The sequence below is a fragment of the Hippopotamus amphibius genome, chromosome 4, assembly GCF_030028045.1.
Source record: "Hippopotamus amphibius kiboko isolate mHipAmp2 chromosome 4, mHipAmp2.hap2, whole genome shotgun sequence".
Classification (NCBI taxonomy): domain Eukaryota; kingdom Metazoa; phylum Chordata; class Mammalia; order Artiodactyla; family Hippopotamidae; genus Hippopotamus; species Hippopotamus amphibius.
Genome location: NC_080189.1, coordinates 51,166,443 through 51,193,230, shown reverse-complemented (window position 1 = coordinate 51,193,230; position 26,788 = coordinate 51,166,443).

The window sequence follows — 26,788 nt, the reverse complement described above, 5'->3', positions numbered from 1 at the left end:
ATTTTCAATAATGATCGCCATAGCTATGTGAATTATCTGTATATTTAGCAAGAGGAAAATAAAGTTAGATTTACCTTTCTGGTGTGTAATTAATGTATCTTTAAATATGTCATTTCATAAGGGTTTTTCTTCTTAATTTCTCTTCTTTACCTCTATGCCCATGTTACTTTTGCCTTTCACCCGTCCACTGGCAAATCAACTTTCCAAACTCCTCTCAACCTCTAAAGACCCCATGTTTCATTAATCATTACCCATCAAGGATCCCTGCCTCGTTCATCTGTTTCTACATTCTCATTGGTCCAAGGCAATGTCTGTCACATCAGAGCCCCACCGCTTCCCGTGAGTCCCAGGTTGTGTTCGGACCATGTATCTGACAGGGAGCGAAGCAGGAATAGCCGCAGAAACACATTTCTAACACAACAGATTCTCCATGTGAACAAGCTCTCCACAAGGACACGACAACCATGTCCTCTGCAGCCAGCACTGGCCCATTCAAAATTTTTAAGAGTAAAAGCTTGTCATTACCACCCCAAACTTTATTTTTCAGTACCTTCGCTCCAAACATGTTGGAGAACAGAATGCTATCTTGCGTCCGCATACAAAAACCTATTCCTAGAAAATCTAGCATCGGGCACATATAACTTAACGTACATTTAGTTGGTGTGTTTCCTCTTCCAGGAGAAAGTAGATTCAGAGACCCATATCTACCTAAGAATGAAGGCCTGTTCCCTGCTAATCATGTTTGAGCCATCTGTGCTCAGATGGCAGAAGTAATACTTTAGGTAATAAGACATATTCCTGGTCACCAAAAACACCAAGTAAGTGGTTTGCTGCTCCACTGGAGCAAGTAAGACCTCTCCTAAAAACCTAACGTGTCTGTTTAAACCCGAACTTCAAACCTGTGTTAAATGGTAACACGCCTTGCCTGTCTCTCTTTACTCAAAACAAATATCCTTAGCTGAGTACCTGTCAAATATGAATAAGTAACATTTATTCCCACTGTTAACTACAGTGCAGGACAACAAGAGCAGAGGCAGTCAAGGAAGCTGAAGCCTCAGGACCCTTCCAAGACCCAGGGAGAGGACCTGGCAATTTTATATGCGTGATTTTATATTTAAAGAATGCCCCAAAATTATATAAGCCTCAGACCTCACAAAACCTACATCTACTCTGTCATGAACTGAATTGTGTTCCCTCAAAATGTATGTGTTGAAGCCCTAGCCTCCAATGTGACTGTATTTGGACATACAGCCTTTAAAGAGGTAATTAAGGTTAAATGAGGCCTTAAAAGTGGAGTCCTAATTCAATATGACGGGTGCCCTTATAAGAAAATAGAGAGATACAAAAGATGCACTCGCAAAGAGAAAAGGCCATGTGAGGACACAGTGAGAAGACGGCCATGTGCAAGTTGAGGGAGAGAGGCCTCAGGAGAAACCAAACCTGCCAACACCTTGATCTTGGGCTTCTAGCTGCTAGAACTGGGAGAAAATAAATCTTTTTGTTGTTTAAAGCCACCCACATTGTGGTATTTCGGTATGGCAGCCCTAGAAGACTAATAAACACCCCTAGAAATTAGGAACCATTTTTAAATTTTTCACTAGCAAATTTTGTTAATGATAACATTCAGTGCTAACTGAAGTGCAGTAAAACAGGTAATCTCATCTATAATCAAAACTACATTGCTGACAGCACATGATTCACCACAACTTTTTGGAAAGCAAGTCTGAAATAAGTATGAGAGACATAAAAATGTTCATTCTCATTGCCCCAGTATTTCCTCTTCTGGGAATCTATCTTAACCAAATAACTCAAAATATTTTTTAAAACATATACACAAAGAAACTCATTAAAGTATTATTTACAATATTTGCCCACAACTACAAGCTATTCCCCCACCCACCAAGAGTCACAAGCTGTGTGGCCCACAGATTTCTGGGAGAATCTCCCAGAGATATTTGCAGATTCCCAGATCTGACCATACAACTATATATGAAGTTGTGTTCATTTATTTGCAAAGAATAATTGTTTCCATTCCAGTATGCATGCCCCTTGCCAATGCGATATTGCTTCTCCGCCTTCAAGAAGTAAAATCTCTTTACCCATCCTTTGATCTGGGCTTGGCCATAAAGCTTGCTTTGGCCTATGGAACATTGGCAAGTATGATGGAAGCACATTGAAAAATGATTGAGAAATACTTGCACATGAATTTTGCTTTCTCTTTCTGCACTTGAAACCATGACACCACCATGAGCCCAATCTAGCCTTCTGGAAAGATCTTATGCTGGAAAACTGAGGCACACTGGCCAACAGCCTGCCAACCTCAGGTATGTGCTTGAGCCCCTCCAAGGCCATCCAGCCCCAGCCAAGTCATCCCAGGCCAGAATTCTCCTGGCCATCTCAGCTAATCATAGAATCATGAGCTAAACAATAAATGTTTATTGGTTTGAACTTCTAAGTTTTGGGTCAGTTGTTATGCAGCAAAAACTAACTAATACAATAATTTCCTCCATAAAATTCAAATGGGACAAATAGAGAATAGACAAACTATGTTAATATCCTGATATTGGGCAATCAGTTTATGGACCGGCTAGCTAGCTCCTGGACTCCAACCTTATGACTCGAATTCTCCCCAGTGCTTCACTAAAATGACTACTTAACATATGCCCTGGGCCTTTGGAATTGCTTGAGCTGAAATCTCAAATGACAAATCTGCAAATGTACATGTTCTGTTTTACCATAAAATTGGAAGTGAGGTGAATGCTCTACATTACATGCTCTTCCTCAAGTAGGCCACTTAAATTTACAGCTATGAAGAAAATATGGAAACCTGAGAAATATTTTGATGCAACATTAAAAGAAAAGCGCAAGAATAGAGTTTGTCCTTAACTTATGATGATAAATATGTAAAGAAAAATAGACAGTTATTACACTGAGGGAAAAGATGATAAAAAATTTTACTAAAGTACATGAGTAGCTGCTTTAGGATGTTGGATTATGAGTAATTTTTTTTTCTTTTCTATATTTTCTGTAAGATAACTATATTACTTTCGTAAGTTAAAAAATTAATGTATAATTATTTTTTAAAGTTGTAACCTGATTAAGGGTAGAACCCATTTGCTTTATAATTTTTAACTTTGCTAGCCTACAAACTGTCTCTGCTAGTTTGAAACCATAATATCCCAGAAGATGAAAAGAACTCTAGTTTTCTGATTTATTTGGATCTTGCTAACATTGCACTGGAGTTTTGCAAAATCAGCTTAAACCCAATTTAAACCACCTTTTGAGACCAGGGAAAGTCTAACCTCACTAAATTATAAATTGTTGAAGCTTCCTGGCTGAGGCCCAGTTTGATCCAGATCTTAGCTGAGTGCAGAGGCAAAAAGCATGCCACCACATTTTTAGGCCATAGCTGCCCTGAGAGATGGCTCCAAACCCAGTTATCTAGCATGGAATGAGTAGACCTATTTTCCGGAGAAAATACAGGCCTGAAGCTTCTGCTAACTAGCCCACAATTATATCCACAGTCAGGAAAGCACTGCGAAAGGAAAAGATAATAAAATCAGACTCATTAAGTATTTTCGTGTGGCCCCACCCCTGTCTTGGGCAATCTCTTTACAGAGCAATTTGACTTTTGGCCTCAGCAAGTTCTTATTTTGAGCCAGTCTTCCCTCATCTCACACCCAATCATTGCAGAATGTGTCCAAATGAGTGAAAACATGTATTTCATCTCCAAGAAATTTTCTTGTGAAATTTAAACAGAAAAGACTCTGGTCAGTTTGTGCTCCAGCCTTCCTCAAACTATCACCATGGATTTCCCACATCACTCAGTTTAACATAAATTCTTACTAGAACTGTGTCAGTCTCCATTAACAAACGTGGTTCCAACATACAAATCACTTTATGAAATCTAATATGTTGAATGGTAAAACTATAACATAGAAAGTTTATGTAATTACAACATTAAACAATTGTCATTCAGTTGTAATACGTTCAATTCCACAGCAGCAAATGGCCCTATTAATATAGAAAGGCAAGGGATTCAGCTTTATTACTTTGTCCACCAGCCACCCATGGGGTGGTTCTAAGAGCTGAATTTGATTCCAGAAAAAGATCTGCCCGGTGGGGGGGTTGTGGAAGGGTAAGTAAGTTTATAAAATTTCAAGCCAGAATTTTAACCATTTGCATGCTACCAGTTGGACTTTTTTATTTGCGAGACACTGTACTTCCACCCAGCCCAGTGTCAGGACTTCAAGACTGCAGAGTTGGACTGGAATTTTCCAGAAAAGGGTAAACTTGCATATCAATGTTCATAGCAGCATTATTCCTAATAGCCAAAAGGTGGAAAAAACCCAAGTATCCATCAACAGATGAATGATAAACAAAATGTGGTAGATACATACAAGGGAATGTTATTTAGCCATAAAAATCAATGAAACTCTGATGCCCACAACAGCATGGATGAAATGTGAAAATGTTATGCCAAGAGAAATAAGCGGACACAATAGGACAAATATTGAATGATTTCACTCACATAAGACACCGAGAGTAGGCAAATTCATAGAGACAGAAGGTTGAGTAGAGGTTACCAGAGGCTGAGGGTAGAGGGGAACGTGACGTTTTTGTTTAATGGGTAGAGTTTCTGTTTGGGATGATGAAAGAGTTTTGGAAGTGGTTGATGGTGACCGCTGCACAACAACATGGCTATACTTAATGCACGGAATTCTACAGTGCATTACACAGTATTAGAATGACCAATTTTGTTATGTATATTTTATCACAATAAAAACATTAGAAAAACAAAGCTCTGAAAGATCACATATTTGGGTGAAAAGAAAATGAACGCAACTGAAGCAATCCTGTAGAGCACATTTCCATCCGTCTGCAACACTTTTCTCATCTTTTCAATCTTCATTAGCAGAATTTCTTCAAGACTCCGTGTAGTCTCTCTTATTTTGAAGGTGAGAAGACTGAAGAATAATACATTGCCCAAGTTAACTCCAAGTGGGGTAGTCAAATGAGGATGCCCTCATTTCCTTTATCTTTTAGCCCAATGACCTGTATCTCATAACTTCAAGGTTATGAGACACCTTACGCTGGCAAAGAAAGAATGTGTCCCTAATTTGTTTTGTTTCTCTGCTTTCCATATAGCCAAAGTCCACAGGTTGACTATAGCCAGCCAAGCACACATCACATGCTCAGTAAGCAATTTTTCATCATAAAAAGCAAGTTATTATTCACATATCAGATACCAAACTAGGTGCTACGATTAGTGAGTTAAACAGTTCAGTTCTGACTGATGTTGGAATCTGCGAAAAACAAAACTCATAAAGAGACATAAGCTAACCAGGTGGAGATGCTCGATTTTATTATTTGAAGAAATACAAATGATAATTCCTTAGCAGCAGATTATTTAAGGGAAGAGAATGATGGTTGGGGAAAGGGGTGGTTTCTAAAGAGATTACTGAGGATCCATAAGGATCAGAAAGCATGCGAACTTGAGGCTTATTTTCCAAATCTGTTTTTTACAGCTCTTCAGGGCTGAAGACGTGTTAGTTAATAAAGAGGCATTGGACTTGCTGACATGGGAAGGTTTTCATGTCTGGTTCTCACTCATTGAAACATGAGTTTCAGAACTCTATATACTCCATTCACTCAGACTTTCAAAGGAATGCTTTTTCTAAGGTCAGTTCTAATACCCCAAGATGAATCAGAGCAGCATTTCTGAAAGTGTTCTCTGGGGAATTTGAGATGTACCTCACACAAGGGGTTCTGTGGTCAATTAATTTGGGAAATTCTGCTAAAAAAAAAAAATTTCCCACTTGAAGATTTACTATGTGCTTGAGCATTTAAGCATCCCCTTCCCTGCAAGAGTACAATCCACTCCTCGCCTTTGCTGTGCTTGCCTATGAGCAGAATCTACTTCCCGTGCCCACTGGGAGCCTTGGCCATGTGATTTGCCTTTGCCAATGGAATAGGAGCAATTACTATGTACACCATATCTAAGCAGAAGCCTTGAATGTGCTCGAATAATTTGGGTCAACCTCTTTGTTCCTGCCCTCTACAACAAGAAGAATGTGTCCCAAATAAGGACTGTTCCTTATTACTAAAGTACCTAGCTCCTGGAACCAAAAAAAACACATGTGACTCAGAGGAGCCAAGTCAAGCCAGAGCTGACCTATAGATCGGAAGCAAAAAGTAATGTTAGAAGATTTCAGGTCTGAAGACAAAAGACAAATTCCCAGGAGGAGAAAGCCCAACACTAACTGCCAAAATATTAAACAGTGGTCAGGCACTTGGTAGTTCAGGGAAGCTGCTACCAGAAGGAATTTGAAAGTGAGGAGACCAGAGATGGCAGCCTTGAAGAATCATTCTTTCTGGGAAAGAATTAGAAAGATAGATAAGGAGCTGTGTGCCTTTGCGATGTAACAATGGAGGAGAGGAAGGATGTAAGAAAGTAAAAAATAAGAAACCTGTAGAAATGAAAAGAAATGCAACATCTCAGCCACTTCCAGTCTGCCCCACCACCATCACCACCAACATTATCCATTAAGGATACCAAACTTTATTGCAGAAAATGGTGCAGAATAGCTTTTTGTGGACAGAAAAGTTGTCCACAAAATGCCTAGGAATAGAAAAAAATCCAATCAACTGTATGTAATGCCACTGTAAAAGGAAAACAAAGCTGCAAAAGATATTTCAATCCATTAAAAACTCTCCCCGAAAAATCCAGCCGTGAAGCAGAGATACATATAACACAGTGCTACAGACTGAATTATTTTCAAATAAATATGTAAATACATATTTTCAAGGACTAAGACTAAAATGGGCAAGAAATAGGAAGAAATATAATGAGAGTTCATTGTACTAAGGAAAGAAACAGAAAAGACAAAACCATCTCAGTAACTATATGAGGCCAAAGGAGAATAGATTCAAATGGAAATTGAACACATTATACAATTGATCAAATGAGTAAATGCTTTGATGATGTTAACGGTCACGGTTCTAACTATAAAGAAAAGACATGCAAACATGGGATGGGGAACACAAGGAAGAAACTGTGGAGTTGAGTTAGAATTGGCATCATCAATATCAACTCATGTTATTATTAATAACTTTTTAAATTTTTTTAATTCTAAAATCAGTTAGCTGTGAGTACATCTGGTATCACAGTCTTGGCCTCTAAATATCATTCCCAACTAAAAGGAACCAGGGCTCGCTGAAAAAATGGCTGATTCCAGGGCTGGGGCAGGGAAGGTAAGGACGAATCTGGAATATTTTGTTGCGCAGAAAGGAAGAAAGTCCTCACAAAAATTATAGAGATATGTCAAAAGAACACAGGAGCCAGCTTGAAAGAGTTCCTACTGGCCAAATCTGGGGTGATTTGAGCATCAGAATAAATGGTTTATAATCCATTTAATAAAACAGGAATCTGTGATTAATGGATAAAAGAGAGAGAAAAGGAGGAGAAGGGAAGGCCCGTCCATAAAGCAGAAATGTGAAAGGAGTGGCAGGTGCCCCCTCCACTCACTCCCTTTATCCGGGCAACCTTGTCCAGGTCACAATCTGCGCACCTGTATGTAGTGGCCGTGGGGGCAGAAAGAAGCATCTTATTGACCAGAAGTGTCTAAAAGACAGACTTCTCCAGAAAAGTCATTACAGTCAGAGGAGCCAAGAAAAATAAATCTGGAAAAGGGGAAAAGAAACAAAGTAATCAGAGGTAACAGAATATGAGGTGCTGGTAAGACCCAGTGACAGGAGCATGGATTCTTAGCCCAGCTGACAACAGAAAAGAGAACTGATAAAGAAAGGAAAGACTACTTTGCAACTCAGAAGCCCTTGAAGCCACACAGCAAGGATAAGAATTACGTAGCATGAGCAACATAACTTCCCCTCTTGAATCATCACAGGTATCAGTCATGCACTGTGGAGCTCTTTCCTAACACTGCTGGAGGCATCCTCAGAATCTTTCTCAACACAACAACCCACTGGTTTTTCATCCAAGGCAAAGGACATCTTTTCTATGTGTGGGAGACTTTTTTTTACAAAGTTGGTGGTAGAAAGTGAAAGAAAATAGGAAAGGGAGCCTCCAGTGCTGGGTCTCAATTCAGTGCCTATACTGGTGACAGACCTAAATGAGGGACTTTCATAGTACAAGTACAGTACACTTTAGGGAGCTTACAACCCAAACAAATACTAAAATTTTAACATTACAGCAACCTGGTGCTTTAAAGGTCATTTCCTTTCCAGCTATAAAGAAGAATTCCTTCTCTAAGCAATCCAGAAAAAGTTTGAATTTAACCATGGAATGCCAGAACTAACTTTTACTAAATCTACCTGTGGCGCTGGGAATTTTTATAGTCATCTAAACCAAACACCAATCAAAATCTTGTGTTGAACTTTTACACCTCCACTTAAGAATTCAGGAGTTTAAGACTCACAGACAGAGAACAGACTTGTGGTTGCCAAGGGGGAGGGAGAGTGGGGGAGGGATGGATTCTGAGTTTGGGGATTAGCAGATACAAACTGTTATATATAGAATGGATAAACAACAAGGTCCTACTGTATAGAATAGGGAGCTATATTCAATATCCTGTGATAAACCATAATGGAAAATAATATGTGAAAAAATATGTATATATGTATAACTGAATCACTTTGCTGTACAGCAGAAATTAACACAACATTGTAAATCAACTATATTTCGATAAAATAAATTTTTAATTAAATAAGAAATCAGCAGATTAGACCATGGGGGTTCCAAGGGGCATAAGATTCTATCAGTAGTCCCATGTTCCCTAAAGTCATAGGAGGCTGGACCTGTTAACTACAAGCACCAGTACCTTAGGACAATAGAATCAGAATAATGCAAAAGAGTTTCAAAGTTTTCATAATAAGACCAGACGGTAGCCCCATTTCTCTCAAGCCCAGCTTTGTGGTCCTCAAAGCCCATGATGAATCGCACAGCTTCTCTAAGATTACGTGAACCTCCTACTGAAAACTCAGGTCAATGACTTAGTAAGAACATTGTCATTGGGCCTCATACATTAGAGTGGGAGTCAGCAAACTTTTTCCGTAAGGGGCTAGACGGGAAATATTTTCAGCTTTGTAGGTCATACAGTCTCTGCCTCAAAGACTCAAATCTGCCCTTATTGAGCAAAAGCAGCCCTAAACAAGATGCAAACAAATGGGTTCTGTGTTCCAGTAAAACTTTATTAACAACTGGCATTGGGCTGGATTTGGCCCAAGGCCAGTTCGCTGAGCCATCATGACTGTGCTGAGTGCCGAGTCCAGATGAATAGCTGCCAACTTTCAATCCCACCCCTGGAATGAGACCTTTCCTTCTGGTGGTTCCTAATACAACTTTGTTTAATCTCTAAGGGGATGTTCATGTCCTATTGGATACATTACTGCCTTCTGAGCTCTCGTTTACAAAACGTTATGGGAACCACGGAATGTGAGCTTACCAGCAACCTGTCGGCTCAAGCAGGACCTGGAGGCTCCACAGAAAACGCTCCTAATACACAGTTAAAATGTCATCACTGGAGATGCATTTTTGCACTCAACCTTCCAGCTTGAGTTTGCTGGAAAAGCTCACATTTGCCTTTTCATTCCTTACCCTGTGTGTTATGATGGCTTTGGGTCTTTAGCAGGGGCCATATTTAAATTGTCAGGAGATGTCAACAAGTTGTGAGGGACAGCCTCACACTGGCAGCAATTACTAGAGGGCAGTGATCAATGGGGGTCTTTTGTTAGCATTGCAGGATCACCACTGACTCAGGAAGTAAGTGTCCCGGCGGTTTAGGCGAAAGCTGAAATGGACAAGCAGTTTCACCCTGGCTGCTCGTAAGCCACAAACCTACACTTATGCCATTAATTATCCCTGCCCAAATAACTGGGGGGGGGGGGGGGGGTTGTCACCCTCCACCGTCTGCAGTCTACAGAGAAGAGGGGGTGGCCAGGCTCACAAAGGTTCTATTTACGGCGCCAGGAAATGCATCCTTCTTGCTTTCCGGGAAAGGGTGATTGCCTTACTCTGCTGAGATTCCTTCTGTAAACAGGTCAAGACCACGTGACAGCCATTTGGAAATGAAGGACTTTGAAAGCTTGGTCATGGTTTTCAACTCCAGAGATTATATTCAACTGGCACGATGACCTGACAAATGACTCCAATGTGAAGAGACACCCTTTAGGATCCATAACACCCATATTGACGCTCTTTTTCCTTTTTGCCTTTTTTATGTTTTTCCACTTTCTTGCTTTAAAGTCTCATGGTTTATACAAAAGCATCTAAAGCTGGAAGCTGAAAGAACAGTCCATTCTGACCATCTTCCAACCCTAATTTCCATAAAAAATATAAGTACCTAGGATGGTGTTTTCAGGGAACAAAAAGTCAAAATCTCATTCCCACTTTATTTCATCTTTTCTGGATCTGCCTACAGTATTGCCCTAGTTTAGTGCCACCTCCCTTCAAGAGGTCTTGCCCCACCTATAAGCTAGAAACAATCTCTCTTGCCTCTGAGCTTCCATGGGAATTCTTCTGCATCTCCCCAATGTACCCTGTGCAGGCTTGCCTTGTACTTCTATGTGCACATGCCCATCCTCCCCACCGCGTCTGCATCCTCCCGAGCAGGATTCAGGTCCCATCCACCTTTATCGTCTCCGCAACACCAAGATCAGTGCCCCAGATGAAGTCAGGGGATGAACAAATGTGTCGTGAATGAACAAAGAAAGCATCTCCTGCCTCTGTCTCTGGAACTCAGGGGACCAGCATCAGCACCAATATTTGGCATTATCAGTCATGAGGTTATCGCATGGGACTTCCCCTCCAATTAAGATTAGAAGAATACAAAAGACCTCTGCTTCCTTGATAACAAGAAAATTTCAGACAAAATCAGCATCGGACTTTTCTACAAGGCTAATTCATTAGCTGTGGGAACAAGGAAGGCTTGATGAACCACATTCCAGAAAGAAACGGTGTCATTGCAAATAGAAAAGCAGAATGTCATTTGCCAAATGATCCTAAATTAGCACCTTGCTGGTACACGATCGGGTCCTGTGTTCAGTACAACACTGGTCTTTAAAGTCACCCAGAAGATATGGGAGAAGCAAGATGAGTTGGCTAAACAGGGATCCCTCCGGTCTCCTCCTTGGCAGCTGCACAGAAACCCCTCTGCACAGGGTGTCAGTTTCTCACCCCACAGGATGGCCATCTCAGAGAATTCCCGCCAAACTCCCTACGATGGAAAGCTGGCGTGCTGCCTCCAGATGAGAATAGATACTGATGAATGAGGCCCGTTTCCAGTGAGGGTCTCGTTGAGGAAGTGTGCTGCTGAGCACTGACACTGTCTCCCTGGATCACTGAGTAGCGCTATCCCACAGGGGCCCCAAGAAATGGAAAGAACATCCAGCCAGAGGACTGTTTCCCATTTAGAAATTGGCTTTGTGGAGAGGTAATTATGTCCTAAGGTAAATTTTAAGTATAAGAAAGGACAGCCATTTCCATACATGAAATTGCACCATTTAACTTTATAACCATATCTTTCCTCAAGCAGTTAAGTTAATTTTTAGATGAAGGGCTTAACTGTCTATTTTTACTATGTGGAATTTGGTATTCTGTAACTTTCACAGCTATTGGTCTTCATTTTCATGAGATTACCAGAAGTGTAGTTTCAACCATTCAGCCACAACTACACGGTCTGCAGATATATGACGGGAGGGAGACACTTCCTCCCCAAAGAGTCTGCGGTCAATAGATTCTTGGGGCCACTGGACTGTAAGAAGTCCCCTTTGTGATGTTTTTCTCGGCACATGGGTTTGGCGTAACCTGAAGTGAGAGTAAAAATTTCTGACTTAGTACATACAGAAAAAATGTGCCCACCTCTGGCTCAGTTTGCAAATCTGTAAAGTAGAAATAACAGCATTTATTTACGTCACAAGAAAAGCTGCAGTTTAGAGTTGAAATTTTTATTTTATAAGTATGAAATGAAACTAAATGATGAAAAGATATTATTATTATCATGGTAATAGGCAAGACACCAAAAGAATGCAAGATGTGGGAAAACAGGCTTTGTTTACATACAAAACAAATGACTATGCCCTGTGGACTTTACTCAGAGAAAAAATGTGGAGACATTAAGAGAAAAATTATTTTAACTAGTAGAAAGTGGAAGAAAAACAGCAGTGACATAAAACTTTGGCTGAATCTTCCTGCTTTTGGGGAGATCATAGGAATTTCCCCAGATTGGTCAACCTCACAAATCACACATCTTCGTCTTCCATTTCTGACAAAGTGAGTTTCAATCTGTTAAAGATTTATTCTCAGTGGCTCTAGCAAAGACAGTGGTTCTTGACCTCTTTTGTCCAAAGCTCCCTCTGAAATCTGATAAAAATGTATGGCACTTACATCCATTTAAAATCACATAGGCACATTTTAATTATAATAATAGCATCTAATATTTAGAGAACATGTGAGGGCTGGACATAGTATTAAGTGCTTTACATGCATTTTCCTGTTTAATCTTCACAGTAACCCAATGAGGTGGGTAATATTTTCACCCATCTTATGGGTGACTTCAGAAGCTTGGAGAGATTGAGTAACTTAGCCCCGCCCCTCTCCAAGCAAAAACTTGCTTATGATTATAGGGAGTCCCAGACCTTACTAAAGCCCAACCATGGACCACTGAGCAGGCCCCCAGGTTAGGAACCTGGCCCCCGCAGACAGAACAGGGGCACACAAGCACTCTTCAAGACGTGACAGGAGATGTTCTAAATTCAGAACTCATTCTAAAACATCAAAAGACAACACCATTGGACTTCCTAGGTGGCGCAGTGGTAAAGAATCCACCTGCCAGTGCAGGGGACACGGGTGAGCCCTGCTCTGGAAAGATCCCATGTGCCACGGAGCAATTAAGCCTGTGTGCCACAACTATTGAGCCTGTGCTCTAGAGCCCGTGAGCCACAACTATTGAGCCCATGTGTCACAACTATTGAAGCCCATGCGCCTAGAGCCTGTGCTCCACAACAAGAGAAGCCACTACAATGAGGAGCCTGCACACCACAATGAAGAGTAGCCCCCACTCACGGCAACTAGAAAAAGCCCGTGTGCAGCAACGAAGACCCAATGCAGCCAATAAATAAATAAAATAAAAATAAATAAATTAAAAAAAAAAAGACAACACCACTGATGTGTCTATATACAAGCACACATATATGTCTATCTCTATGTATTTAGGTATGAATTACCATGTCTAGAACGTACCCATTTTTATTTTTGATGCAGCTCTCTAAAGCTGATTAAAACGGATGACACGTCTCATCTCTACCCAGCTCTGTTACCTGACAAGATACTAATACCAGGTGTTTAAACTGTCCCGCCCCCCCCCCCCACACACACACACACACTCATCAAACAAAAACTACATTCCAGCCGCCAGAAGCTTCTGCATTGACCCTGGAGAGGTGTCAGGTAAAGGGCTTCCAACCAACAGGCAGATTCACAGTTCCTCCACCGACACTGCTGATGAGTAGACTATTACCCTGGGCCTTGAAGCCCCTCTCAGACCCATTACTGGTGACCCTCCCTGTCACTGGGCTGCTCTCAGAGCTGGCGTTTAATCATAGGCGTGCAATGACATCACGGGACTGGCGCTGGGCTTTCTAGCAGGTTCTGGGGGAGGGGTGGTTAATGTTAAGTGCCACTGAGGACTCCAGTGAGCAGTTGCCAAAGGACTCGACAGCCCGCGTCTTTCAGCAGCCGGCACCCGGGTGAGCCAGCACCTAATAGAGAGTCTGGCCCCGGACCCCACCAGCCACACAGGCTTGCTGAAGAGTCCTCCAGCCTCCCATCAGGCTTCCAAAGGAAGGTTCAACCTGAAAGTCAGCATTACCTGCAGGCTTCCAGGGTATCTGCTCAATGGCAAAGCAGCTTTAGGAAGAGGGTGCTGACTATTCGGGTGTGTTCTTCCCTCTTCCTTCCCATCAAAAGACTTTGAAGTTTAGGTGGTGAGCCAAGAATCCTCTATGATTATCAGGAGTTGTCAAAAGAAGTTATCAAGTCCTCCTATTACGAGGATCAGTAATGAGCTGGCTGCCACCCTAAAGGGTGAATTTTCTAGTTAACACAGAATTCAACTCTGTGTCATACCTGGTGCTGATCCCCTAACCAAATTTGGTGGCCTGACCTCTGGCCGAGGGAAAAAAGTGAATGTTAAAAAATCTCAATTAGGAAATATCAGCGAGATGGAACATAGTGGAGTTTCTTTAAACTACAGTGAATGAAAAGTGTTTTGGTGCCATTTCATCCATCATGAAAAAGAAAATATCGACGTAAAGCCAAGATACTTTTTTAAAACACCATCCAGGAGTTATTTACCATCCTCTAACTTTCCAAACAAATCGGTTGTTGATTTGTTTATTCATTACAGAACCGGACACATCTGGCTGCTGAAAGCCATCAGATGGTGGTGGGGTGAAAAGAGAATTCAAAAATAAATTGAACTAAAGAGCAAAACATACTGCAAAAAAGCTCAGGACTCATGCACACCTTCCAAGTCATGTTATTCTATGCTATTCATACCACTTTCCTTATTTATGTAAAACAATTTTTGTTTTCTTTTCCAGAAAGAATGCTGCCAATCGCCAAAGGCAGACATGTTTATCAAGCTGTGCATCTCGCAGTCTGACATAAAATCTGTGGCCTTTGGTACAGCTGAAAAACACTCTGTCAACACCATGGAGAGAGCAAGCCCGTGGCTCTGGCCTCGACCCAAGGAGTGCAGGGGAAATGGACAAAAACTTGACTCGCGGCCAAAAATTACAAGATGAGGGAAAGGCAAACTTGAGGCGAACAAACCTTTTCCATCGAGTCTGTTTAATATCTTGTGTAAGCATCCAAACCACAAATCGGTCAGGGCTTAGGTGAAAAGACAAGTTTTTCTCCCTTTTGGAAAGCTGTTTTGCTTAAGCTTCTATGAATACATCAATTATATTAGCCCTGAAAGTGTCTGTCAGTGTGATGTTAAAAGGTCCACTATTTTACAGACTGCCCACTTCAGAAACAAAATACCCTTCAAACTCCTTGCCCTGAATTGCTTGGGCCAAAAAGAGCTCCAGAGGAAAAACATGGAAACTCAGCCAGACTGAGAGAGAGAAGAGCCACTGGTTTTAAGGAAACGTGTATTAATACTTGCCAACTTAATAACCACCCCACCCCCCAACCCCCCAGGACTTGTGTGCCTTCAGATTCTCCAGCAAGTCAGGAAAAAGCTCTTCTGTGACAGAAGGTATAAGGCCTAAGAAAAGGTTGTCAAAGAGCCTCCACCCCCTCCAGCCCAGCTGTGCTTGGATGTTTGTGCAGCCAAGCTTAGCAAGACAATAGACCGGCCACAGAAACACAGTCCTGAGCTGTCCTTCAGGGCAAGTCTCTGGATTCCCAGAGAAGACATCCACAACATCCAGACACCGCACCAAACCAGGGCTGTGTCAAGAGAAGCAGATGGTGGTTGGAGACAGTCCACAGGCCTCTGCATATAGAGAGAAAAGATCTATATAATGACAGCTCATAATCGTGCAGCTTCCAATGGACTTTATTATTACCTGGTGATCATCAGCCAATTGCAGTCACCCTTGGCTAAACTTCCAGAAGTGGAGCAATCTCAGAGCTGTCGTTTTCATACATCATGTGTTCTTTCCAGGGCCCCTCCACCCCTGCCTCTTCCAGCCGTATCTGTCCCCGATCTCCACCACCCTCTGTTGCTTTCGTTGGCCAACTCTCCTGAAATGCGAGAGTTTGAATCCTTCATGCTATGTGCATAGCCAACATTCCACAAGATTTATGTCATGAAAGCCTGCGAAAATGACAAATGGTGGGAAAGAGGGCCAAAAGGGGAAGTAAAAATAAATCCAACGATGATTTAACCAAAGGTGGCCCAGTACCTATACCCAGTGGGTCCTGTGAGATGTCAAGGGGCATGGATTCAACAGGAAAGAATGCTTTATGAGTATCTTCACAATGTTCTTGTTTTCCAATCAAAATCTCTTTGGAAGAATTTACTTCTCACCCTTAAGTCATGATACACTTGTGGCAAAGTGGTAACCACACACCTAGATTGATTGAGTGGATGCCTGGGCACAAGGAAAGGCAATTCTTTTCTAAGATATTTACATCTCTTCTTTAAAAAATAAGCAGAGGTGGTTGCCTGGGGTGACTACAGTCATGGAAGGGAAGTTCCCCCATGAGGGATGAGGATGACCACACTGTAGGGCAACTTTTTCATAAAGTAGTCTATTTGTCCTGGTCACCATTCCATAAGCACACGGCAACACGTACCTTACCAAAAGTCACCAATGTCAGTAAACTATGGCCACCCAAATGGTGGAATACCATCCCAACACTGAAAATTATTCTTACCAAGAGCTTTTAACACCATATAAAAATGCTCTGAAATAACACTAACAGAAGCAAAGCAAGACAGACAAGTGCATTTGCAGTATAATCACAATTATGGCAACAGTCTGCCTATAATAACAGCGACAACCCAAACTCTGAATGGTGGTCATCTATGCGTGATGAGATTAGGGATGGTTTTTATTTTTTCTATACTTTATATCGTCTAGGTGTTCTATAACAAGGGGGGATTCATTTTATACTTAAAAAATTTTTTTTAGAATAGAATAAAATCCCTAAAGGGCATTACCAACTTCTTTCAAACCCCAGGTTTTCCTTAATTCATGGCTTGGGGCCTAGGATTCTGCTTTTCAAAGCTTTTTAAAATGACATTGTTAAAAATATATTTCTGTTTTAGAACCTATTTTCTTCAGCCTTTTCTCTGATTCTTAAAAGTTCTATTGACCTTAACAGAAATGTGGGAGGAAATCTGCTATTGACTTTGCACAGCATCTAGATATTCTAGAGCTGGAACTCTCTAGAACTGCACTGTCTAATACAGTAGCCACTAGCCACATGTAGCTCCTGACCTCTTGAAGTGTGAATTGAGATGTGCTGTGAGTGTAAAGTATCTACCAGATATTTGAAGATGTAGGGAGAAAAAGAGAGAAAGAATGTAAAACATCTCACCAATAATTTTATATGGATTACACATTGAAAGGATATTTTGGAGATACTGAGTTAAATTAAAAATATTAAAATAATTTCACCTGTTTCTTTTTAACTTTTTAAAATGTGGCCTCTAGAAAATGCAAAATGACCTGTGTAGTTCACATCATATTTCTATTAGACTTAAATGATCTAAAAAAGAAAATTCTGCAGAAGTGTGATTCAATTATCCATCTACCGCTTTCTAAGATACGGGACGCACATATGCGTAGCCTGCTTGCCCGAGCCACACCTACAGCCCCCATAAAATGTATTCCCCTACCCCTGGTTTAAGCTGTATTACACTTTGAGTGGTCAGATAACTAAGTTATTTCCAAGCATAGATGAGTTGAGGCCAAGTCCAGGGCAACCGCACTCACCAGCCACAACTAAAGGAAATCTTGCCTTTCTTCAGACATACGCCTCAGAATTCTCTAACTCCCCAACATCTGCACCAACAGCCTCTGTTCCCAGCGATTCGCTCACACGTCTGTGTAACAATTCATTCAAAGGGTGCAGTCCCCATTTGGGACAGCCTCAAATATTACCAGGTCCCAAAAAGCCAAACCAAAGGGATTTCCTCCGTGGGGTTTGAGGCCATCTCCCAAACTGCCCCTGGTGTGAGGAGACTGAAAGTGATTGCTCTTCAAAAGAGCAGGGAAAATATGAAAGGAAGGATTATATCTGCCTGAACTGCCAAACCAAACTCTGAGAAGCAGGTCCTCCAGAGAGTGAGTCAGACCCACATGATGTTTTCCAGGGACAATGTTTTCACTGGAGGGGGTGGTGTGTATTTCGCTTTTTGGCCAAAGGCTACTCCAACTTTAACCGCCAGCCCACCTCACAGCAAACGTGGACCCAGGGGGCCTTGTTCTCTCTGCTCAAAGCTGCATACTCTCTCTGCAGCGGTCATTAGAATAAATAAAACCCTACCGCCAACATGAGGAGCAGAGGACACATTATCTTTGCAAAGCTGGGGGCAAGGGGATGGAGAAAAGGAAGAAGAACAGAAACAAAAAGCATAGCCTGTCGGTGCAGTCCCCAGCACCCAGAAGCAATGAGTTATATTCTTCTACCGGGGTGGGGGGGGGTGGGAAACGTGCTCAGAAAAGGCAAATCTGTGATCCCAGTCCCCCCCAGGACAGAAGAAGGAAAGAGCACACACGTGTGCACAGAAACACATAACTGAATTTTCCACTTGTGATAGGCTTCTCCCTTTAGCTTCTATTGTTGTTTCAAAGAAAAACAAAAGGAAAGGAAGAAAGGAGAGAATGGCTTTTGGATGGGGGTGGACCTCAGCTGTTGGTGAGGAGGGGAGACCCCAGAATCCAAAGACTGCAGCCGCTCTATCCAGGCTCATGAGGCTGAACTGACTTAACAACTCCTGATCATTCCCTCAAAGATGACTAACACGCAGCCCTCGTCTACAATGTGAATATTTTAAAATAATTTTCCATGGAGTTCTCTTTATTCAACCTCAGCAGACTCAACGTCTTCATAAAACTGAAGTCCCTTTCTTTACTGAGGAAGAGCTTCAATTCAAATTTTCCTCCAGGGATGAGAATCCAAAATTCTAACTCCGGCTGCACCATACTACTGAGCTGTCTTCATTTTTCTCCCTGAAATTTTTTGGCACGGCTTACAAATTAAAACGTTAAAGGAAATAAAACTATAAACAAGAAAAGAACGATAAAGATCATGATTTGTTTGATTTTTTTTTACATTCTTATTATTAAGGCATAATTTAGGAAGCCAAAACTACATTTGCTTCAAAATATACCTCCAAAATCACTGCATTAAAGGGTGTTATAAAGGGTGACACTGTAAGAACATTTAATTGACATGATTGGGGGAAAGGGGACTGGTGACACACAAGGAAGAATCGAATTTGAAAGAGAATTTGTTAATTTTTAAATGTCATCCAAGTAATTAGTCATTATACCTCCCCATGTGCAGAAAAAAAGTAAAAATACCAAGCTCTCCCGCAAATTTTCCAGTATATATACATACACTGTTAAAACATACATGCGTGCACACAAACACATACAGTGAAACCAGATTTTAGACTTTAGCTCTCACTTGCTAAGGTTCACCCTAGAGCAAATATTTACTGCGAAGTTACAAAGTGTCCCTAAAGGAGGACCAAAATGGGAGCGTTTACGTACAGCGAAAGTACTTTACATGCGCAGGGGCCACAAGAAAGATATAGTTTAATAAAAACATTTATGGACTTTGAAAGCAAACACAATCCAAGAGGCTTGCACATGTGGGGAAAGATGATATTTCAGCCTAACACGTTTTCTCTTGAAGATTCTTTGGCTGTTTGCAGTGAACAAGTCCCAGTTTCCTCTGAGGCCTCCGTAATCCGTATTGTAAAACATTCGCAGGAAACAAATGAAAGAGCTAACCGACACTGCCGTCGGAGACAGGGGCAGGGATGTGGCTCTTCTTTTTTTCTCTTTTATACGCAGACAGAAACTTTCGAGAATTTACGAACGTCGCTGCACTGGGTCTCTCTAACCTAAACCATCCCTACCTCCTCCCCCATCCTTGAGAATGTCTCTCTTTTAACTGCACTTCTGCATTCTCCCCCCCCCCCCCATCAGCTTACCCCCCCCCCACCATTAACGATCCCAAAATGAACCCGATGTTTGCAAAAAGAATTGGGAAAATATCCACTACTGTGTGTCCTCGCTGTTTCATTGCCTTTTGGCCTTTGCCTCCAACGCCTTCCCCGAGCCCGCGAGCCCACTAAGTATGCACAGCCCCAGAACCAGAGTTTTGCCTTTAAAGTTAGCAGTTTGCACGTTTCACTGTATTTTGCTGGGCCACTCACTGGGTCTTGGGGGTCTGCAAGCCTGTTTCTCATTAATGCTCTTGTACTTGATTCGCCATGAATCTCAAACTGCAACCAGAGCTGATGACCAAATGTAATCTTAAAAGAAATAACTGCGCCATTTACAAGTCACACAAGCAGGAAAAGGAATCAACTCCGAGTTTGATAAACTTTCGGAAAGACTTGCGGAGCCTTGGTGCTCTAGCCTTGGGCTCTATCGCCCCCTGGTGGCGTCTTGGAAACAAACATGGCCAAGGCTCAGCCCCTCAAAGGTTGAAGGGTCCCGCCTTTGGCAGCTGGAGGAGCTCTCTGGGACGTCCTGGTGCCAGCTGGGGTGTCGGGAGGGAGGGGGCTGGAAGAACAATAAACGTAGGGGGAAAGGGAACTTCAGGAAATCCACCCAGCCAAGAGGGTTCAGGCTTCTCCACCCCTGAGAAAATTCATTAGAGCTGGACAAAAAAATGCAGATCCGGAAACAGCCACTTCATATTGCAGACGAGAAACTGAGGCCCAGAAAGATACTGTGACTCGCTCGGGTTCCTGGTTGGTCTGGACTCATCTCCGTAACCCCAGCCACGATGCTCTTTGGGGGATGACAGGGCTTGGGGGTTCAAGCTGCCGGGAAAGATTGAGGAGAGTGGGCCTTATGCTGCCGGAAGACGCGAGGCAGTCATCGAAGGAGGGGGCTAGAGGCGCGACCGCGTTGTCCTAGGCCTGACTAGGACAGGGTGGGGCGGCCTTCAGGCCACCTCGGCCCTTGGTGGGAGCGCGCCGCGCCCCCCGGACCCCGCAGCGGCCCGGCCCGGCTTCCCAGGCCCCGGGCAGGCAGGCGGGCGAGACACAAAGCAGGCCCGGCGGGCGGCGCTCCGGGTTTCGGGGAGGGCGGTGTGGGCTGATTGATGGATTCACGGCGTTTGACCCCCGCCGCCGCGCCGGAGGAGGCCAATGCAGCTGCGGCCGCAGGCCTCGGGTGGCTGCGAGCCGGCCCCGCGCCCCCCGGCCGCCCCGCGCCCCCGCCCCGGCTCCGGAGGGCAGCCCGGGGGTCGAGGGGTGATTTACAGCCGCGCCGGGCGGGCTCGAGCGAAATCGCTTCGACCGGGGAAACCGACTCCCAAGGCTCAGCCCGGAAGAGGCCCCGAAAGGGGAGAGGAGCGGGGGCAGGGGCCGGGGGACGGCCGGCCTCCACTTCCCGCGCGGGCTGGGCTGCGGGGACCGCGGCCACGACGCTTCCCGCCCTCGGCCCAGCTTTTCGCCGGGACTTGAGCTCCGGGGACAGCTGGGCGTCCCTCGGCCCCGGGGACAGCCGCCCCGCGCGCCCGCCGCGCAGTTCACGGACCTTCCCCACGCGGGCCGGCCCGACTCCCGACGCTGCGGCCCCACCGCAGGCGGGGCGCCACATTCGCACCTTTGGGCCCGCTTTTATTCGGGGGGGTGGGGGGGTTGTTAAAAGAAACTTAGATACGGAGATTAGGGAGGGGAGCTGCTAGCTCCCTGAGGTCCCGGGAGAACCCTGGAGAGCCCCTAGGCCCCACCTCTGTTTAAACACAATTTGCTCCTTTTTTTTTTTTTTTCCAACGCAGAAAATAAACATTAAGCGAGCAGGAGACTGTGCTTAGAAACTTAAGGTTCTCTTCTAAATAGCCGGAGAGTTTCGTTGCTGAGTTCTCTGCCTCTCCTCATCATTCTTACTACGTAAGAGAAATAAGCGCTCCCTAAAAGTTTGGCTTTCCCTTTAGCATCATTGCTCTCTGATCAAACTTCACGTGGGGGGCGGGGGGACTGGGTAGAAATATGCAAATAGTGAAATAAAATAAACGTATGGTTTCAACTTGAACTAAGAAATCCGAAGCGGTAGTTCTAAAATAAAATATAATTAATTCAATTTCTGTACGTATACTTGGCTGGGTGTGATGAGTTTTCCTACCTACAGCTTGATCACTAGAAACGGGGGTTGGTGAAAACGTGCAGATTCTTGCTCTGCAGACAGTAGGGATATGGTGTTAGGCCATACAATTACCACGTTTAGTATGTCAAGGGAGAGGTAAGTTCACATAAACACCCTAACCGTTACTTTCTCCCCAAAAGTTAACCGACAAAGCACAAGCAACAAACCCAATGAATCCGCCTTTTTGTGAGGTGAGGGCTTAATAGCTATTTTCAGAAAGATTTTCTAAAATAATGAATATGCCAATTTAAGATCGATTTTTAACTGCTGAGTGCAATTCTAAAACGCAAGATTATGGGGTAGAATGATCGAAAGCAAAAGTACAATTGTCCTGCTTGTACAAATGAGTGAAGAAAACGTGAAGTTTCCTAGGAAGAGAGCATCAACTTGTAAATGGGCTTACTTATTACTTCACTCGGATATTTTCTTCTTTCCTCACTTCTCCCCTGTGCAAATACCATTAGCTTTAAGTCTGACCTTGAAGTATGCGCAGCACGAACCCCTCTCTTCCTGAAAAACCCAAACAGAAAAACGTATATACTCATAAAGGCGAAGGCATGAGAAGTGGAGGTCAATACTTTCCAGGGTCCCATCCCCAAAACCACTGCCCAAATTGGCAAAACAAAGGCGCTGCCTCCGACTACGATGACTTGTAAATGGAAAGTCTTCTCTACTTGTAATGGGGACCCCCCAAAAGCCACACTGCTCTAACAGCAGCTTGATCCGACCTCGACTCCTCAGGTCCAGCCAAGCTGCGCTCCGTGAAGACCACTCTGAGAAGTTTAGGTTCACCCTCGATCTCAGTTTAATCCCTAAGGATCCCTGCACACAACACTTCTTACCTTTCTTTTTACCCTTTTTTACTCTTACCTCCTTAACTCGCGTAGTGCTGTGCTTATGGTGCACACTTTGCTTTAAGGAAATGTTTTTGCAAACGCTTTCACTGGATGAGTATTTTACTCGCAAACTTTCTTGGGCAGAATCTCAAGAGGAAGTTTCACATTAAGGCAACAACCAACAAAGTAATATGTAGCTCCTTAAGAGTGCTAGTACCTTCTCACTTCATTTAGCTATAAAATATAAAAGTGTTTTGTTTTCAATTGTTCTAAATTACTTGCGGGATACGGGGCCGGGGGGCGGTGGGAGGTAAGGAGATTGGAAGGCGATCCTTGTGCCATCTGGCGGTGCCATGCGGAATTTCGCTGAAGAAGCTAAATTTATCGACCATCTGTGCTTGGAAAGGCTTTGTAAAACTCGTCATTTTGAAATCAAGGGGGAAAACAGCCTGCCTCTCCAAGGATAAATTTAAAGACACAGATTCCCTGTGTTGGTAAAAATGGAGAGGGAAATTGTGTGCGTTGGAAGTCCACAGTTACATAGCATAGATTTCTAAGCTAAGCCATCATATATGTGCATGACGTAACTCTCTGTTTTTTAAGCTGGATGATTATATTCCAGCGACACAGAAGTTTGGGACCGGTAAAGGCGAACTGTGGATTTGAACCTTTTGCTGCATTGATTCACTGTACAGGCATCTGTGCAATATCCACCATTGAACACGTGAGGGCGCGCTCAAGTCTCTCCTGCAGCTAGTAATCTGATTCTTTCCTTTATTTGCATGAATTGCCTTGATTGGATGTTCGTCTTTTAAAACGTCAATTTGACGTCAAATATTTGTCAACCAATCAGCAACCTATTACAGTGTGATTGGTTTCTACCGTATGTGTCAATCATCTGAAATTTGCATACTAGTCCGCAGGTCCGTAGGAGCTTGTCAGTTGACTGTGGCAGCTGAAGGGAAAGAATCGGACGGAGAAGAATGAAAAATCAGTTTGTTCTAGTGAAGCGAAAGAAAAGTATTATTTTGCTCTTTATTTTAAAATAAATTTAAGTGTATATTTAATAAAATAAAGACATTCAATTAAACAAAAATAAGTAGCTATCAGTCCTTACTAATTCTGTTTAATGTTTGCTGCTTTAAAATACACGTAAATAGTAAAAAGCATATTGAAAGCGAAGAGTATATGGGTGCTAATAATTTCGTGTCATAAATGATCATTTTAAAATTGAAGGTGAACGCGGGGCTTCTAAATAAAATTACTGTGAGGGTGTAAAAACACTACTTTCAGTACTTAGGCAGGCTGAAAGCACTGCTTCAAAAGAAAAAAAAATGCACCAAGGGGGGATTTAAAAGAACGTTATTTTGCTTTTAACAGTTACATATTTCCACCACTCTGCTCTTTTTATTTATTTACCGTGGACTCCCAGACAGGATAGTACTTGAATGGAGATTCTGTAATACTTGTGTTTGTACATTTCTTCCCCCCCCACGCACCCCAAAATAAAAACAAAAGGAAAAATCTCAGCCCTCGAAGAGGTAATTACAAGTTTTAAATTTCAGAATTCGTAAAACCGAAGCTTTGATTTGCCAGCTAAAAAATTCATCTAGGGCTAGTGTAATTTAAAATACGTGCAGAGCTGTAAGATGTTTATTATCTCCCTAAATTACCTGCAAACACGAACCAACGACATAACACCTTACGATAGGAAAACACTCTCCAGCCTCCCGCCCAGCTCCAGCACGCCGAAGAAACTTCTCCGAAACGAAAATTTGGATGCAACAGGGCAACGGAGAAACGTTTCTCCTCTCCACTAAGCCAGCCCTCGCCTCTGAAGAATTTTGTACGAGGCGTTAACGACAAGCATTGCAATAAACTGCAGTTGCTTCTACGGCATCGACCGGATTGGGAAATTAACCTCAAATTTTACATTCAATAGCCAATGGTTTTTTTTTTTTCCCTTCGCTATCTTTGGCACTATTGTTTTATTGCTTGCTACATATTTCTGGTTTTCTTTTCCTTTCTTTTCATCTTCTTTACTCCTTTCTTGCTTTCTTCCAGTTAAGGATTACCACAGTGTTCCGGGTCTTGGAAGTTCTTCCTGGCTTGCTGGTTTGCATAACTACAGGAGGCTAAGATATGCGTGTACCCGTGTGCAGAGGGACAGAACCGGACTGTGTCCACCTGAGAGGAAGTGGGGTGTGCGGTGCATATGAAGGCTCGGCTTTGATATGAAGCATGATTTAGTGTGTGCTTTACCAGAAACGCACACAGCGACGAAGTAGTAACATTAAATCTCTTCCTGAGGGTTTCTGTCTTCTTCAGACCCAGTAAAGCATGCATGCTTCCTCCTTCTCTTTACTCCCTCCCCAATTAGCCTGCTGATAGCGACCCTCCTCAGTAAATCGCTTCTAGGCTGTCTCCCGAGCCGTGAGTGCGCGGTCTGTAACTGTCAGCCCTTCCGACTCAGCGGGAAACGCCCGCAAAGAGGACTACGGCCAAGGAACCGGCAGAAGCAGCTTCAGCTCGAGAACTGATCACCACCCCTGTCACCACCATTACCCCCGCCACCATACGCACACGCACAGGCCCACACGCACGCACGCGCACGCGCGCACACCTCTTCTTGTCAATCACACACTCACGCCATAAGGCGCATGCGCGCTGATGGACTCCGGCCCCCTACCGACCCCACGCCCTTTCCGTGCGTCACCCCGCCTGATGGACCAATAAGAGGGCGGATTTGAGGGCCGGGCTAGAGGAAGCAGCCAATGAGATCGCAGTTGAACGTCAAGGATTGAGAGGAGTAAATCCTTCCGTGGTCCACATTCAGCCGCCCCCGCGATGATTTATGCGTCGCTTTTATTATTTGTAACACTTTAGGAAGTTATTAAAAGGAAGATCTACTGCTTCCTCTTTTTAGGGTGGAACTGGATGGCAATATTTGTCACTGGCCCCTATTAGGGAAGAGTGAGGCGCAGTGGAAGGTGGTTGGATGTCGGGTTTGTTTGTGTGGGTCCTGTTTTTTATTACAAGACAGATTATCCTTTTCATTACAAGCTGTAGACAGGGCGGGCTTCGAAGGTCCTCGTGGCCGAATGATGTTCGATCACTCAGGGAGCTGAAACCTGATGCCTTCCACTTTCGTGTCGGTATTCTTGGCGTTGGGAAGAGCCTCTCGGTAAGGTGTTGCAATCTTTGGTTGCAAGAGAAAGAAATCCTCAAAGTACACCCCGCGCCCCCGCCTTAACATGAAGTAAACCTCGGCCTTTTTCCTCTTGGATGCTCATTAAGAGTTAGTTGACTTTGTAGCGGATGCAATAAAACTTGGATGGTTTCAGGCCCCAAACAATCCTGGGTTCTGTTTTTCTCTCGCCCCAACCACACCCCCAAGGAAATTGCCTTTTCAGCAGGCGCCTGCGGGAAAGAACCGCAGGAGACAGATTCCCCTTGGAGACCTGCATTTGCGGGGGAGGGGAGTCTGAGGGTATGGAAATAAAGAGGGCCAAGGTAAGAATGCAGGGCCGCAAGGCAGGTTGTTCATGTTTGTATTTGAATTTTCGGGCCAACTAGGGGAGGTATCTACAAACTCACCATACCTGGAGAACACGCTAAGAAGTTAGCGGTCACCCACAGAGCAGCTAAGCATCCCTGCAGTGGTTGCACTTCTGCTCTGCGGGGAATACCAGCCCCCAGGGGTGGAATAAGCGGGAAAGAGCAAAGAAAACAACGGATACAAATTTGCTACTCCCGACCTCCAAACACAAATAGCAGTTTCAAACATAAAACTCTATTCCAAGAAGTCAGGGGTGTAGACAGTGTCTCTGATGGCTAGGTCACAGTCAGGAACTTCAGTCGCCGGTCTGGAGATATTTCTTCCTGAAATTACGAAAATCCGTGCAGGAAGTGTTGCTGGGGGATAGGAGTGGGGTGATGAGAGACCCAAGGAGGAGGAGGAGGCGGGTAAAAGAAACCAAGAACTGTTTGATCGCAGGGCTGAGTTGAAGGAAAACAAAACCGTGAACTTCAAAGCTCGAACCTAATCCCCCTCAGGTTAATTTCTGCTTCCTAAAAAG